Source organism: Microcaecilia unicolor, chromosome 3, assembly GCF_901765095.1.
Source record: "Microcaecilia unicolor chromosome 3, aMicUni1.1, whole genome shotgun sequence".
Classification (NCBI taxonomy): domain Eukaryota; kingdom Metazoa; phylum Chordata; class Amphibia; order Gymnophiona; family Siphonopidae; genus Microcaecilia; species Microcaecilia unicolor.
In genome coordinates this window covers 455,864,471-455,883,015 of record NC_044033.1, presented here as the reverse complement: position 1 = coordinate 455,883,015, position 18,545 = coordinate 455,864,471, and positions in this window count along the sequence as shown.

The window sequence follows — 18,545 nt, the reverse complement described above, 5'->3', positions numbered from 1 at the left end:
AGAGCTAAAGGCAAAAATCGGAGGGCTGACAGGAGCAAGTGTAAGGAGAGAGAACCACTGCTGCTGCCTACAGCCTCTCCACTCTAGCACCAGACCTAGTGGTTAGTTCTGGGAGGGGGAAGCTGTTCCACTGTAAGCACCAGGAGGAAAAAATAAAAAAACCTAAGCCACTGCCACTCCCGTACGTCGGTGAGAGGAAAGCAGCAGGCCGCACACATTTCCCAACTGCAACCTTGGAGAAGAGAGCTGTGCAAAGCCGCAGCTGTTCCCCCTGCACGCCCCTGGAGCTTCAACACCCCTACCTTTCAGTAACGAAAAATGTGACCCATCTGACCACGCTGTTTCGGGAATGGGAGGGGGTGCTGCTAATGTGTGTGTGTGGGGGGGGGGAATTTGACTTTCTCCGCCATGCCGCCTTTCTGGTTCTCCGAGTTCTTCGCTTGTTCGGCGAAAACCAACGAATGACTAATGGCTGTCAGGAGAGGCAGTCAGTGCGATGGCTGAGTCCCCGCCCAGGATGCGTGGCACGTAGGAAGAGATGTGTGATGTGCCACGTATGCGCAGAATAGCTGCGCTGCTCTGCGTATGTGCGGCACGTCGGCCACTCTTCATTTATATAGTAAGATGACCACAATGAAGAAATAGCGAGCCTCTTTTACAAAGCCACGCTAGCAATTTCTGGTGCAGAAATGCCGACAACACCTATTCATATTCAATGGGCTTCTTCAAGATTGCTGCACTGGAATCGCTAGTGCGGCTTTGTAAAATGAAGTCCAATGTGTTTTAAGCCTGTAAAATGTATTGGATATTTTCCTGCCTTAGGGGTCCTTTTACTAAGGTGAGCCAAAATGTGGCCTGCATTGGTGTAGAAGCGTGTATTGGACATGTGTAGGTCCATTTTTCAATGCACCTACAAAAAGGCTTCTTTTTTGGCCAAAAATGAATGTGCGGCAAAATAAAAATTGGTGCACATCCGTTTTGAGCCTGAGACCTTACTGCGCGTGTACACTGACAATTACGGCCTGGTTAGTGCGACACAGTAGAACATAAAAAATATTTTCTGCTGCGCGAATCAGACTCGAATCAGACATGCGTAACAACTGGAATTATCACCTGGGGATCACGGTAGTTCTAACTTGAAGCGCATTGGATGCGCATAAGCGCCTATGCGCTTTAGTAAAAGGGTCCCTTAATTAATTAATTCCTGGTGTATTTCTTCTAGTGGCCAGCAAGTGGTGCATGTGTTATGTTAAAGCTGTTATAGAAAGTGAATGCTCCCTCTTTTAGTTTCACTCAGTGAAGAAGTGATCTACAGTACTGTGAGCAGTATGCTTTAAAAACTTGTTGACTGGCCTCTGATTGATCCAGGAGCTCATTTTCATTTGGAGAGTACTGGCATTTGCTCCAGTCTTAGCCAGGAAGAAGAGAGAAAGACATCTATTTGCTAAGGCCCTCTAAACAGTTACATTTGATAACTTGTGATCTTCCCAGGTACTTTTCAGAAAGTATATAAATGTTTAGTGTTATAATTGATCCATATTTCAGTTACCTGCTATTGTTTGCTGATTGCACTTTCTTTGTTCCACTGTTCAATTTGTTAAGACAATAAACAATATTTAATTTATTGCCTCTCTCTCTGGACTGATAAAGAATCCTGGTGGTTTGTGTGTCAGGTCTGTGAGTGTTTTCTGGGACTGTGGAACCACTGGGAGTGTGGCCCCAGTAACCTAGAAGTCAATGGGGGTAATTTGAGAGTGGGTTACTCGCCTAGAGGCAGTTGTGACCCAGTCGGTGGGAGGAGAGTGCTAATGTAGAGCACAAGCAGCAGGTGGGGATAGACTCTCTAAGTGGCCACAGGGAACCCCCTGGTGGGTGGCTAGGTGTTTTGTGACAACCACTCAATAATTTTCCCATTATCATGTGGCCATAACCATGTTAGTCCCTACCACCCACTTTTTTGTAAGCAGTAAGGTCTCACACACTAACCGCACACTAATTGGGTAGCAAGCAGGGATGTAACTGTGATAAACAATTAGCACAAAACACACTTTCCACCCCAGTCCTACCCCCAGTGCTAAAAATTAATTATATGTTTTAGCGCATAGGCAATGTGTGCCAGTCCCAAAACTATGGCAGGATGTCTAAGCATGCATTAGTGCTTACCACAGCTTGGTAAAAGGGCCCCGATAAATTACATTTATTTTACTAATAATCCAAATAATAGCACATGCAGTCAGTGGAAAACATTAACTTGATCTTTCAGGCAAAATAACTTTTATTAGTGGTGGACTTGCCCCATGCATCACCATTATCTACCTTCAGTTCTTCTGTACTTGTGTTTAAAATGGTGGTGGTGTTTAAAAAGACGCAGGCACTACTCAACCAATCAGTGCTGCATACCAAATTACATGATGCACAAACAGCATTAAAGGGACCTCTTTATAAAGCTTCATTTGTACAAAAGACCCATTTTCTATAAATATACAATCCATCTAGAAAAAAGCTTTACAGTCGATATTTCAGGCCCAATAGCTGTAAGATCTTTAGTTTAAATATCCATTGTGTTCTAGTTGTAATAATAATTTGGTTATAGATAACATGCATCTATAATCCAAATTAGTATTACAATGCAGACGGCTATGGACATTTAAAGTAAAGAGCTTATAACCAATGGAACTGAATATGTATATAGAATGGAAAGCCTTTTCTAGATGAACTTGATATGTACATGTATTTTTGTACAGGCTATACCTGCAGACGAGCATTACTTCAGTGAGTCAGGCCACAAGAAGTGGTTCACTTGAAAGCTCTATATATCATAAAATACTCTCCATATGGGATTCCCAAGTTTTAATATTAATTTAGTGCAAAACCCAAATGTGAGATATAAATCAAACCAAACGTGATGATAAAAAATTCTCAATAAGCTACACCACCAGGATCCACATAATGAGCAAGTCACTTAACCCTCCATTGCCCCAGGTACAAATAAGTACCTGTATACAATATGTAAGTCGCTTTGAGCCTGCCATGAGTGGGAAAGCGCGGGGTACAAATGTAACAAAAATAAAAGTAAAAAAAAATAAAAATAATGGAGGATAAAATTATAATCCCTTATATCTGAGGGACTCACAGTGAAGAAGCAATGGAGTTGATAGTTCAGATAAGTCTGTCCTGTTTGTTTCTTAAACCTCCAGTGTTTGTTTTTTGAGTTAAAGAAGTTGAAAGATCACAAACTTCACTCAGATACAAGGGATTTTTTCATCATTTAATTTCTCTTTAAGCATTTTTTTATACTGCTTCTCCTGCTAGAGTTTTGGGATTGACTGTAGATTTGTCTCTCCTTTGAGATTTTTGCTAGCATTTATCCAGAAAGCCAACATTATTGGTGAGTACTGTAGGAGCCTTAACAATACGTAATCCTCTGGGAATCATATGCTGTTTCATATATGCAACTAGAGACATACTATGAAGTTTCAATTTAACCAAAGATTTTTGTGTATGCATCCACTGTGTTTGTAAGTCATTAACACTCAAATCCACTTCAGATGATTGATCCTGAAATAAAGATGCAAGCAGCATGAATTATGACACTTGATCCACTCTGTAGTACAAAGCTTTTTGCAAAGAAGGAGTCTCCATAATAAAAGAGTAGAAATCAGGAATAATCCCAAATAATAATTCTATGAAGAGATACAAAATTTGAATGACATTAGCTTTGAGCATTGGAGAGCTATTTTTCTGTGCTATTTCTGTAGTATGGGATGGACGCTCTTCGCTTTAGTGCCAGATCTTTGAGCATTGGGGCCTGAGATAGCTGCTTTACCAAGCTATCTAGTAAAAGGCATAAAATCTGTGACTAGACTCATCAATATTAAAGACTTGAGTTTTGAATTCCAGAACACCTACAGAGACGTATGTATGTGTATATGTGGTTGTGAATCAAATACAGTCCGGGTCTATTATTTGGGAGGGCTAGAAAGGATAAAAATGATTATCTGTTTATTTAAAAGGGAAAGTTAGAAACATTGTAATATTAAAGAAAAAATAGAAAGACATGCAAAGAGATTACTCACTGGCATAGGAAGAAAGGGCTTTCCTTTCTTTCATTTTGTAAAATCAGGAGAGTTCTATCCTGATGTGAGAGTTCCTGTCATCCTAGAAGCCTACAAGGACTACAAAGTCGGCCAACAAAAGAGTTACTTGGAAATAACTGATTCTGAGCTGAGTGAATGAGGTACTTGGAATGTGTGCACACAGGATAATACACAGAAATATCAGAGAAAAGAGAGAGAGAGAGAGAGAGAGAGAGAGACCTACTTGATATCCTGTGACAGTGAAAGACAAAAATGGACAACAAAGTGTGAAGTTCTTAATGACAACCATTTCATCTGTACAAGTTTAGTGAGAAGAATGTCAATATTTAGCTATAATGTATTCATACTTATCTGAATTTGTTCTTGTAATGTCCTGTGCCATAACTCTGAGATCCTGAAACCATTGTATAAGTACTATTGGTATTTGGGTTGGTAGAAAAATTATAGTCTCTTAATATCTATTTGTTAATGTTATAATAAATGTAATTTAAATGTTAAATTCAACTTCCATGGTTGATATTGAGCTTGTCCAGGAGACCCAATAACTTTGGCCATGACTCACTAACATTAGTTTTCCTTAATTGTAGTGCCATCACTTCATCACCAGAGGGAGTACAAAAAATACTTAGTGCTATCATTACTAAGTATTTTACTAAGGTGCACTGAAAAATGGGCTGCGCTAGTGTAGGCGCGTGTTTTGTGTGCGCACAGATCCATTTTTCAGTGCGCCTGTAAAAAAGGCCTTTTTTAAAAAATTTTGCCGAAAATGGACGTGTGGCAAAATAAAAATTGATCCATGTCCATTTTGGGTCTGAGACCTTACCACCAGCCATTGACTTAGTGGTAAGGTCTCACGCGTTAACCGTGCTGTAATCATCTACGTGCATAGAATGACAATTACCACCTCGTTTCTGCCGTGCACCAAAAAATAAAAATTATTTTCCGGCATGCGTAGCGAACGCACGTCAAAAATGAAATTACCGCAAGGGCCATATGGTAGCCAGGTGGTAACTCCAAATTCACGCATGTTGGGCACGTGTTGGCGCCTATGCGGCTCAGTAAAAGCACCCCAGAGATTCCTTAAGTCAGTGTTGAAAAGTGGGAGTGGTAAGAGCTGGATGAGAGCTAACTGAGGCTTCCCCTATTGTCATGATGTGCTTCATGCCATGGGCTGTGGGGGTGGGAGGATGGACCTCTACTGACAGAGTGTGCATGCCTGGAGAGCAGGGTTGAGCCACTTATTTCAGCTTTGGTATTGGAGAGTGCCAATAGAAGGGACCTGGGATGCTGGTATATGTGTCAGTGTATGGTGGTCCTGAGAGAAGAGGGGCCACCATAGGATAGTAACATAATAGAAACATAGTAGATGATGGCAGAAAAAGACCTACACGGTCCATCCAGTCTGCCCAACAAGATAAACTCATATGTGCTACTTTTTGTGTATACCTTACCTTGATTTGTACCAGTCCTTTTCAGGGCACAGACCATATAAGTCTGCCCAGCACTATCCCCGCCTCCCAACCACCAGTCCCCCTGTCAGGTTCTCAGGTTCAGAGCCCGCGGGGCCGGGCTCTGGAGCAAACGTGAGCCCTTGGGCTGCTGCCGAGGAGCGACAGCAGCAGGCAAAACCCACCAACCAACACTGGGTAAGCACACCAGCAGGGACTGCAGGCACTGCCCAGCGAACCGGAACACCTGGACTGGAATCCCCCGGACTGGAGGACACAGGACTGGAACACTGGACTGCAATCCCTCGGACTGGAACACACACCGGACCGGAACACACTGGACTGGAGCACACCAGACTGGAACACACACCGGACCGGAACACACTGGACTGGTCCCCCGGACTGGAGGACACAGGACTGGAACATGGGACTGGAGCACACTGGACTGGTCCACACAGCTTCACCTGCACTTAGCTACTAAGCCCCCCAGAAGTTGAGCTCCTGGGTTCGAGTAGCCGACAGGACTTACTGGATACCGGATGACATAGGGACCAGGACTGGAAACAGAAGTGCTCCTAAACCTAAACTGATCTACTTGCTCCCAAGCCCTAAACCAGCAGGAGTGTTCCTAACAGTAAACTGACAAAAGGACTTCCTAAGCCCTATACTAAACAGGAGCTCCTAATCCCTGCTCAAAAAAGGAACTTCCTAAGCCCTAAACTAACAGAGCAGGGAACTAAACACAAAGCTAACACAGGTGCTACTAAGCACCAAGCTACAAGCAGAGCTTTACACTAATAAGCTGAACACAGAACTAACCAGCTACCTAAGCACTGCTCTAGCAAGCTAGATACAACTAACAAGGTGCTTTCCAAGCACTACTCTGGCAAGCAACCAGAAGAGCTCCTAGCACTAAAAGGGAAGACAGGGGAGCCACAAGGAAAAAGAAGGGAAGCTAACACATAAGCCAAAAGTGATTCTAAATCACCAAACACCAACAGCAAAGACTGCAATGCTCCCAATAGCACAATCCCAGAAGTACTTCTAACAGCAAACTCTGCAGTGTTCCTAACAACACCAAACCCTGAAGTACTTCTATCAACAACAGAGCTTCCAAAGCCCTACACACAGCAATGCTTCCAAAACCAAGAGGGAAAAGCAGAGGGACCAAACACACAAACACCAGTGCACACTGCACTAACACTAACCTGGACCTTAGCAAAAGCAAGCAGGGAAACTAGACACAACGTCAGAAGTGCACACTGCACCACCCTACCTACAGCAAACACCACTGTTGCAAAGGCTCTGAAGGAAACACCACCACTTCCTTATCAAGGCCCTCCCTGATGATGTCACACTCCCTAGACCTAGGCAAAAGCACACTGACCCAGAGAGGCCCAACCCACACCAATGCAAAACTGTGAAACACTTGAAGCCAGTACACCCAAAGAGAGTTAGAGCAACTCAGACTACCCAGGTGCAGTATAGTGAAACAATTAGAGCCCTGCTGCTGGAAGCTGCCAGCACAGAGAGACAGAGCCAGCTCAGCAAAGACAGAGAAAGAAACAGAAGCCAGCTAAGAAGCTGACCCCCAGGAAAGAGGTAAGTTTGAGAGGGGTTCAGACCCCAATCATAACAGCACCTCCCCCTCAAGGCTCCCGTGTCCCCACGGGAGCTCCAGGTCTCAAAAGACAATTTAGGTCTCCATGGGTAGCTGTGATGAAATCTCCCAATGGGTTTCACAACATAAATCTGGGCGGCTGGGCAGGACGTGACAAGTACATCTGGAACTAGGAAACCAGAATGGCTTTGGCCGCCACGAGGCTCTTTAGAACGGCTGCTAGGCAGGATCAGAGTCTTGGATGCAACAAGCGGAGTTCTATTCAACAGGAACCATCTCCTGAAGGAGTCCACAACTTCCTTGACTTCCTGGCACTCCACTGTAGCAGCCAGAACTGGGCTAGAGCCCACACCCATCCTGGAATCTGAAGCCAGACAGGAACTCGAACTGGACTTCAGACTAGACCTTGCCCCTTGGCTGGAGCTGGAACTCAGAAGGAGTTCAACATCTTGGCTGAAATGGGAACTCGGAGTAGACTCAGCATCTTGCCTGAGACTGCAACCTGGTCCGGCCTCAGCATCTTGGCCGGAACTGCAACTTGACCCGGAGTTAGCATCTTGACCGGGACTGCAACTTGACCCAGACTCAGCATCTTGACCGGGACTGCAACTCCAACTTGACCCGGACTCAGCATCTTGGCCAGGACTGCAACTTGACCTGGACTCAGCATCTTGCCTGGGACTGGAACTACAACTTGACCCGGACTCAGCATCTTGACCGGGATGGCAACTCTCACCGGACTCAGCATCTTGCCTGGAACTGGCACTCCAACTCGACCCGGACTCAGCATCTTGCCTGGGACTGGAACTCCAACTTGACCCGGACTCAGCATCTTGACCGGGACGGCAACTCTCACCAGACTCAGCATCTTGGCCGGGCCTGTAATTTGACCCGGACTCAGCATCTTGCCCGGGACTGTAACTCAATTCTGATTCGGCATCTCGGCTGAACTCTGCACTCGGTGTAGACTCAGCACTCATCATGGACTCAATATCTCGGCTGGGCTCTGCACTCGGTGTAAACTCAAAATCCCGGCTGGGACTGCAACTCGATCCAGACTCAGCATCTTGACTGGAACTACAACTCGATCCAGACTCAGCAGCTTGACTGGAACTGCAACTCGATCCAGACTCAGCATCTTGACTGGAACTGCAACTCAATTCTGATTCGGCATCTCGGCTGAACTCTGCACTCGGTGCAGACTCAGCACTCATCGTGAACTCATCATCTCGGCTGGGCTCTGCACTCGGTGCAGACTCAGCACCCATCGTGGACTCATCACTCGGTGTAGACTCAGCATCCCGGCTGGGACTGCAACTCGATCCAGACTCAGCATCTTGACTGGAACTGCAACTCAATCCAGACTCAGCATCTTGACTGCCAATGCTGCAACTCGATCCAGACTCAGCATCTTCACTGGAACTACAACTCGATCCAGACTCCGCATCTTGACTGGAACTACAACTCTCAGCATTTTGACTGGAACTGCAACTCAATCCAGACTCAGCATCTTGACTGGAACTCCAACTCGATCCAGACTCAGCATCTTGACTGGAACTGCAACTCGATCCAGACTCAGCATCTTGACTGGAACTCCAACTCCATTCAGACTCAGCATCTTGACTGGAACTCCAACTCGATCCAGACTCAGCATCTTGACTGGAACTAGAACTCGATCCAGACTCAGCATCTTGACTGGAACCGCAACTCGATCCAGACTCAGCATCTTGACTGCCAATGCTGCAACTCGCTCCAGACTCAGCATCTTGACTGGAACTACCACTCGATCCAGACTCCGCATCTTGACTGGAACTCCAACTCGATCCAGACTCAGCATCTTGACTGGAACTGCAACTCAATCCAGACCCAGCATTTTGACTGCCACTGCTGCCACTCGATCCGGACTCAGCATCTCGGCTGCCACTGCTGCAACTCGATCCGGACTCAGCATCTTGGCAGGCAAAGCCCTTCAAGCTGGACTCAGAAGTTTGGCGGGAAAAATCAGGAAGCCACCTTCTTTCAGCTTGGGCTTCAGGAGTATCCCGTAGGGTTGGCTCCGAGAGGAGTTGGAAGCGGTAAAAGAACAGCTTGGTAGATGGATCAATAGCAGAAACTGGGTTTTCTTCGAACCCAAGCCAGGAGACACGCCTTCTTTCCGCTGCAGCTTCAGGAGTATTCTTCAGGGCTGGATCAGACAAAAGTGCAACCCGGTAATCCTGGAGTGTCAGAAACGGATCCAGATCAAAAATGGGGTTGGAACTGGGATCCAAACTTGTACTAGGAGGCTTGGTTTGAAGCGCCACTTGAACTGGACTCCGAGGCTTGCGTGGAGGCGCCATCTGGACTGGCACCGGAGGCTTGGTGAGAAGCCCCTCTCGGACTGGAATCGGAGGCTCGGCTAGCAGCGTCCCACGGACTGGACTCGGAGACTCGAATGGAAGCGCCACCTGAACTGGCATTGGAGGCTCGGTCAGAAGCGTCCCTCGGACTGGACTCAGAGGCTTGCCTGGGCACTCTGTTTGAATGGGATTGGACCCCTGCTGGGCCCAGAGCATGAAATTCCCAAGACGTCTCCTCTCAGCGACAGCTTCAGGAGTATCCCACAAAGCTGTATTCAAGACCAGGCTGCGGCGATATTCAGCGAGCGTGATAAAAGGGTCCATATCTGAAACTGGGTTTTCAGTAATTCCAAGCCACCGGACACGTTTTCTCTCAGCTGCCGCTTCAGGGGTCTTCTTCAAAATAGGATGAGACAAAAGTTTCCCACGATACTGACGAAGAGTCATAGAAGGATCAAGAACAACGATGGAGCTAGACCCCAGCTGGGTCAGCTGGGCGGGGGTTCTTGCCGGGCTCATGGCCTTTGCAATCTGTCAGGTTCTCAGGTTCAGAGCCCGCGGGGCCGGGCTCTGGAGCAAACGTGAGCCCTTGGGCTGCTGCCGAGGAGCGACAGCAGCAGGCAAAACCCACCAACCAACACTGGGTAAGCACACCAGCAGGGACTGCAGGCACTGCCCAGTGAACCGGAACACCTGGACTGGAATCCCCCGGACTGGAGGACACAGGACTGGAACACTGGACTGCAATCCCTCGGACTGGAACACACACCGGACCGGAACACACTGGACTGGAGCACACCAGACTGGAACACACACCGGACCGGAACACACTGGACTGGTCCCCCGGACTGGAGGACACAGGACTGGAACATGGGACTGGAGCACACTGGACTGGTCCACACAGCTTCACCTGCACTTAGCTACTAAGCCCCCCAGAAGTTGAGCTCCTGGGTTCGAGTAGCCGACAGGACTTACTGGATACCGGATGACATAGGGACCAGGACTGGAAACAGAAGTGCTCCTAAACCTAAACTGATCTACTTGCTCCCAAGCCCTAAACCAGCAGGAGTGTTCCTAACAGTAAACTGACAAAAGGACTTCCTAAGCCCTATACTAAACAGGAGCTCCTAATCCCTGCTCAAAAAAGGAACTTCCTAAGCCCTAAACTAACAGAGCAGGGAACTAAACACAAAGCTAACACAGGTGCTACTAAGCACCAAGCTACAAGCAGAGCTTTACACTAATAAGCTGAACACAGAACTAACCAGCTACCTAAGCACTGCTCTAGCAAGCTAGATACAACTAACAAGGTGCTTTCCAAGCACTACTCTGGCAAGCAACCAGAAGAGCTCCTAGCACTAAAAGGGAAGACAGGGGAGCCACAAGGAAAAAGAAGGGAAGCTAACACATAAGCCAAAAGTGATTCTAAATCACCAAACACCAACAGCAAAGACTGCAATGCTCCCAATAGCACAATCCCAGAAGTACTTCTAACAGCAAACTCTGCAGTGTTCCTAACAACACCAAACCCTGAAGTACTTCTATCAACAACAGAGCTTCCAAAGCCCTACACACAGCAATGCTTCCAAAACCAAGAGGGAAAAGCAGAGGGACCAAACACACAAACACCAGTGCACACTGCACTAACACTAACCTGGACCTTAGCAAAAGCAAGCAGGGAAACTAGACACAACGTCAGAAGTGCACACTGCACCACCCTACCTACAGCAAACACCACTGTTGCAAAGGCTCTGAAGGAAACACCACCACTTCCTTATCAAGGCCCTCCCTGATGATGTCACACTCCCTAGACCTAGGCAAAAGCACACTGACCCAGAGAGGCCCAACCCACACCAATGCAAAACTGTGAAACACTTGAAGCCAGTACACCCAAAGAGAGGTAGAGCAACTCAGACTACCCAGGTGCAGTATAGTGAAACAATTAGAGCCCTGCTGCTGGAAGCTGCCAGCACAGAGAGACAGAGCCAGCTCAGCAAAGACAGAGAAAGAAACAGAAGCCAGCTAAGAAGCTGACCCCCAGGAAAGAGGTAAGTTTGAGAGGGGTTCAGACCCCAATCATAACACCCGCCTCCCGCCACCGGCTCTGCCACCCAATCTCGGCTAAGTTCCTTAGGATCCATTCCTTCTGAACAGGATTCCTTTATGTATGTTTATCCCACGCATGTTTGAATTCCGTTACCGTTTTCATTTCCACCACCTCCCGCGGGAGGGCATTCCAAGCATCCACTACTCTCTCTGTGAAAAAATACTTCCTGACATTTTTCTTGAGTCTGCCCCCCTTCAATCTCATTTCATGTCCTCTCGTTCTACCGCCTTTGCATCTCCGTAAAAGGTTCGTTTGCGGATTAATACCTTTCAAATATTTGAACGTCTGTATCATATCACCCCTGTTTCTCCTTTCCTCCAGAGTATACATGTTCAGGTCAGCAAGTCTCTCCTCATACATCTTGTAACGCAAATCCCATACCATTCTCATAGCTTTTCTTTGCACCGCTTCAATTCTTTTTACATTCTTAGCAAGATATGGCCTCCAAAACTACTGTAAGTGGGGCCTCACCAATGATTTATACAGGGGCAGCAACATCCCCTTTCTTCTGCTGGACACACCTCTCTCTATACAGCCTAACAACCTTCTAGCTACGGCCACCGCCTTGTCACACTGTTTCGTTGCCTTCAAATCCTCAGATACTATCACCCCAAGATCCCTCTCCCCGTCCGTACTTATCAGACTCTCCCCGCCTAACACATACGTCTCCCGTGGATTTCTATTCCCAAAGTGCATCACTTTGCATTTCTTCGCTTTGAATTTTAATTGCCAAACCTTAGACCATTCTTCTAGCTTCTGTAGGTCCTTTTTCATGTTTTCCACTCCCTCCGGGGTGTCCACTCTGTTACAGATCTTAGTATCATCCACAAATAGGCAAACTTTACCTTCTAACCCTTCGGCAATGTCACTCACAAATATATTGAACAGAATCGGCCCCAGCACCGATCCTTGAGGCACTCCACTACTCACCTTTCCCTCCTCCGAGCGAATTCCATTCACCACCACCCTCTGGCGTCTGTCCGTCAACCAGTTCCTAATCCAGTTCACCACTTCGGGTCCTATCTTCAGCCCATCCAGTTTATTTAAGAGCCTCCTGTGGGGAACCTGTGTCAAAAGCTTTGCTGAAATCTAAGTAGATTACGTCCATAGCTCGTCCCTGATTCAATTCTCCTGTCACCCAATCAAAGAATTCAATGAGATTCGTTTGGCACAATTTCCCTTTGGTAAAACCATGTTGTCTCGGATCTTGCAACTTATTGGCTTCCAGGAAATTCACTATCCTTTCCTTCAGCATCGCTTCCGTTACTTTTCCAATAACCGAAGTGAGGCTTACCGGCCTGTAGTTTCCAGCTTCTTCCCTATCACCACTTTTGTGAAGAGGGACCACATCCGCCGTTCTCCAATCCCTCGGAACCTCTCCCGTCTGCAAGGATATATTAAACAAATCTTTAAGAGGACCCGCCAAAACCTCTCTGAGCTCCCTCAATATCCTAGGGTGGATCCCATCCAGTCCCATGGCTTTATCCACCTTTAGCTTTTCAAGTTGTTCATACACACTCTCTTCCATGAACGGTGCTCTATCCATTTCAATCTCATTTGTACTTTTTGCAGTCCATCGCGGTCCTTCTCCAGGATTTTCTTCTGTGAAAACAGAAGTATCTATTTAGCAAATTTGCTTTTTCTTCATCATTATCCACATAGCGGTTCGCAGTATCTTTTAGTCTAACAATTCCCTCTTTAGTCATTCTCCTTTCACTAATATACCTGAAGAAAATTTTGCCACCCCTTCTTACATTTCTAGCCGTTTGTTCTTCCGTTTGCGCTTTTGCCAGACGTATCTCTCTCTTGGCTTCTTTCAGTTTCATCTGGTATTCCTCCTCGTGTTCCTTTTCTTTAGTTTTAGTGTATTTCTGGAACGCCAACTCTTTAGCCTTTATTTTCTCGGCCACTTGCTTGGAGAACCATATCGGTTTCCTTTTTCTCTTGCTTTTATTTACTTTCCTTACATAAAGGTTCGTGGCCCTATTTATAGCTTCTTTCAGCCTGGACCACTGTCCTTCCACTTCTTGTATTTCCTCCCAGCCCATCAGCTCCTTCCTCAGGTATTCCCCCATTTTACTAAAGTCAGCACGCTTGAAGTCCAGGACTTTGAGTTTTGAGTGGCCGCTCTCCACTTTAGCTGTTATATCAAACGAAACCGTTTGATGGTCACTGCTGCCCAGGTGGGCTCCCACTTGGATATTTGACACGCTATCCCTATTTGTGAGCACCAGATCCAGCATCACTCCCTCCCTCGTGGGTTCCATCACCATTTGTCTGAGCAAAACACTCAAACATGAGAGGATACCCAGCCCTTTTACAGGGATGGCTACAACACTTAGAAGATCATGGAGAAACATAATCCCCTGGTTCCACATTGAAATGTGTCCCACACAATTACTGAATTAATGTAATTATATGAGGTCTATCAAATCCTGAATTGAGTGGAAATGGTACACGCGAATCAACTGTTCACTCTCTCAAAAATATAACCAGTAGGAGACACTCCATGAAGTTACATAGTAGCATATTTAAAAGAAATAGGAGAAAATATGTTTTCACGCAGTGTAAAGTTAAGCTCTGGAACTTATTGTCAGACCAAATGGTAAAGGAAATTAATGTAGATGGGTTTGAAAATGATTTGGACAAATTCCTGGAGAAAGTGTCTATAAACCGTTAATAAGCAAACTGGTACCTCATGAGACTTTACCGCTAGGTCAATGGCTGGCAGTAAGGTCACAGACTCAAAATGGAAATAGGGCAATTTTGATTTTGCCACACATGCATTTTCGGCAAAAATTTTAAAAAGGGCTTTTTTACAGGCGCTCTTAAAAATGGATCGGCACGCGCCCAAAACTCACGCCTACACTACCGCAAGCCATTTTTCACTGCACCTTAGTAAAAGGACTCCTCAGTGCTCAACTTCCAACTGAATTCAACTGCCAGATGTTGATCCCAATCTTAAAACTTTTCTTCATTGGTGCCTTGGCATTCTCAACAACAGCACAAGCCTCCTCAGCTGGCATAAGAACATAACAGTTTTCCTACCGGCTTAGACCAATGGTCCATCTGGTCCAGTATCGCTTCCTACAATAGTCACTCCAGGTTACTAGTACTAGCAGAATCCCAAAAAGTGGCAAGATTCTATGCTACTTAACCTCAGAGATAAGAAGTGGCTTTTCCAACCAGGCAGTAATGACCTACGTGTGCCAAATGCCACTTGGCGCATGCCCGAAAATAAAAATTATTTTTCGGCCGCACATTTGGGATGCACTCCAAAAATGAAATTACCACAAGAGCCACATGGTAGCTGGGCGGTAACTCCATTTTGGTACATGTTGGGTGCATGTAGAGCCTTAGGCGGCTCAGTAAAAGGGTCCCTATAGGGCTTGGTATCTCTGCATGGTGACTGTTGTTCTAAGAAGTTTTAAAAGAGGGGAAACCATTTTAAAGATCAGTTTTTTCTGGTGTGTTTCACTGTATCCCAGTACTAAAAATAGTGATTTCTTGCAGGGGAAAAAGGTTCAAATAAGGAGTAAATATATTTACAAATTTCTAATAACTTGATAGAGGGGTAAGAGGCATGAGAATGAATTACAAATTAAATTATAGGTAGTGGCTCCTTTACTAAGCTGTGGTAAGAGTATTAGGGGGTGGAGAGCGGGTATTTCTGCACCGATTAGTGCATTTATATTACCACGTGCTAACCGATTAGTGCAAGATTAACACGTGAGCCCTTACTGCTTACAAAATGGGTGGCATTATAAGTGCTCACATGCTAATTTTTGTTAATGGCCATGTGCTAATGAGTCTTCCTATTTCCATCAAGTGAAGAATGGAGTTTAAAATTTTTGGCCATTGGACTCTGATGCAGCTAGACGAAACGCTGGCCATCATTGGTCACGGTCCGTTTTTTAAGGAAAGGAAGATCTATACAGCTAAGTACAGTTAATAAGCTTAAGATTTGTTTAATGTACCTTTGAAGATAATTTTGAAGAGGTTGTTATTTTCTATATGCTGTCATTTTGAAAGGAGGTTTTTTTTGCCAATGATGAAGCAGTCCTGCTCCTGCTGTTTTTAGCTGGGAGCTTCTTGAGGCTTTTTCCTCCTTATTTTTCAACATTGCTTATAATTTATACTATAAGAGAACCTTTTTGTTTTTGTTCATATCTGTGACATATATTTGTTGGATTCTCTTCCTCACAATTTTTTGTAGTTTATATGTAAACATTAGCTGATGACCATTAATTAAAAAAATAGAAAATTGGCCATTTTCCATCTGCAGGAAAAATGACCTTAATGTATAGGAAAACCCCCGCATAAGGGTACGTTAAGGCCAACATTTCTTGCAGTTTGGTAAAAAGATCCCTAAGTGAAGCAAAAGTCTGCATTAATTCTTTAAAGAGGTTTTGTTTTATTTTGTTTTGGTTGATGAACAAGCAGAAAATTTGGGACATGGTAAAGAAACCATAACATACTGGGGAAACAATTTTATCAAGTACCAGTGGGTTTGACAGAAAGGAAAAAATACAGTTCCTGTCAGGTTCCACTGATTGTGTTTCCAATTAGAAAACCTGAGGCAATGAAGAGCTAATTATTGAGTGAGACATATTGGCTCCTGAGTTTAAGGAGAATTGATGACACAAGCAGTGTTTGGACTAAAAAGCTGGAAGAAACTATGAACCCAGTTCTGAGTCTCAGTGCCCTTATCAGGTTGATTAAAGAAAAAGACCTTTAAAAACTGCAGTGCTTTGCCAAACTGTCAGCTTGCTGTAAACTTAATTTAAAAAAGAAATAATGCAGATGACTTTTTGCAATAAGCTATAGCATTTTTAAATAAGAAAATTAGTAGTTCTGTTTTTTTTATTCAAATCTAATAGAGAAAAGCAATTTAAATTTCCAGAAAACATCTATGTTGCTGGGTGGCCCCAGACAAAGAGAAACAAAATTCATAAAGGCTGCCAGTTTGCTGGAAGATTTTGACAGAAATTTAGGGGCCCCTTTTAATAAACAACAGTAGGGCTACTGTGACAATGGCTTGCGGCAAATCGGGCCTACTGCCAGGCTATCACAGGAACCTGGCATTAATGCTGGTATGTGCTGTGCACCATTTCTGTTGCTCAAAAAATAATTAATTTTTTTTAGCGCTGGGGCTTACCCAGCGGTAATTCCTGCCCAGTTACCACCAGATTAGTGCAGGAGCCCTTATCGCTTTCTAAATAGGAGGTGGCAAGGACTCCCCCAGGAAATGGCCATGTGGAAAGAATTCAACTTACCGCATGGCCATTTCTGTTAAAAAGAAAAAAATCCTCTTACCTGCTGCAGCTTCGGCATACGGCAAACCCATAGCTTGGTAAAAGGAGCCTAAAAAATTGAAATCTCTTAGTACTTAAAGCTGGAATCCATAATAAAATAAAAATGAGAAACTGAAAAGAGATACTTGCTTGGGATTATAATATAATATAAGAAAAAGAATGAGTATGGGATTAAAACTGCAAGTTATTGAAGGGATATAAGAGAGAGTAGAACTGATGCTTTTATTTCACACTAGTTAACTACAACAGGGCTTTCCAAATCTGTCCTGGAGACCCCACAACTAATTGGGTTTTCAGGATATCCAAAATGTATAGGCATGAAATCAATTTGCATGCACTGGAGACTCAGTATATGCAAATGATCTCCTGCATATTTATTATAGGTATCCTCAAATCTGACTGGCTGTGGGATGCCCAGAGCAGGTTTGAGAAGCCCTGAAGTACACAAGGGTAGGGAGAGGGGAGAGGTAGTAAGGGCTGCCCTTCACTGTTTCAACCAACTGAGGGGATGTCATAACTGCATAAATAAAAGCACAATGGCTTCTTATTTGAGAAAAAGCAAACCAAAAAGCAGCTAAGAATGTTTTGCTGATTACTGCCAAGTGCTCACAGCAAGAGTGGCCCTTGCTGATCCCTGATGCAGTTTGTTTGAAACACTGGCCATTGTCGGAGGCAGAAGTATAGCTATGGAAGCGCTGCTGTAAAATGGGTATTTACATATAAGTTGTGTTTTTTTTATTAAACATTACTTTGATTGAACACTAAGGGGTCCTTTTACTAAGATGCACTGAAACATTGCCTGCGGTAGAGTAGGCGTGGCTTTTGGGCGAGCACAGATCCATTTTTCAGCGTGCCTGCAAAAAATGCCTTTTTAAATTTTTGCCAAAAATAAAATATATGTTCTGGTGCGTGTAGCAGCCGTGCGTAAAAAAATTTAATTACCATACGGGCCATGCGGTAGCCAGGTGGTAACTCCAAATTGGCATGCGTTGGGCCCGCGTGGGCACCTACACGTCTTAGTAAAAGGGCCCCTAACACAGGAGGGTGTTTTGTGCCTATGATTGTAACGAAGCCTAGAAAAGACTATTGTTTGAGAGACTCATGGCTTGCTGAGGCCTTTTCCTCCCTGTGATTTCAATAGATTTCCTCATATTATTGATATTGGTGAGGATTAGTATAAATTGTGGATTAAAATACCCCCATTCTTTTGAATGTTCAAACGTATGCTCATAAGAACAACCCCCACCCCCAACCCTGCTGTCAGGGATGCCTTTTCAAACAGTGGTTAGTTACATGCATACAGGCTGCATGCAGGTAGCTTTACCTTCTTGCAAGACAGATAATTTTATAAAAGACATTACCCTGGATAAAGCAACACCATGCCCATAAAAATAATTTTGAAAATTACCCTCCCTAAACATAAGTAAAAGCATAGGACAGACATGTAGGATCTCTTAGGAGGAGGAAGAGATAGCGGATGATATGGATGGTCAGACTGGATAGACCATGTGGCCTTTACCTGCCGTCATTTTCTACGCTAGGAATCAGGAATTTGGGACTGAGATAAAAAGGGAAGATAATAAAGAGAACAATAAAAATTAAAGACACCGATACTAAT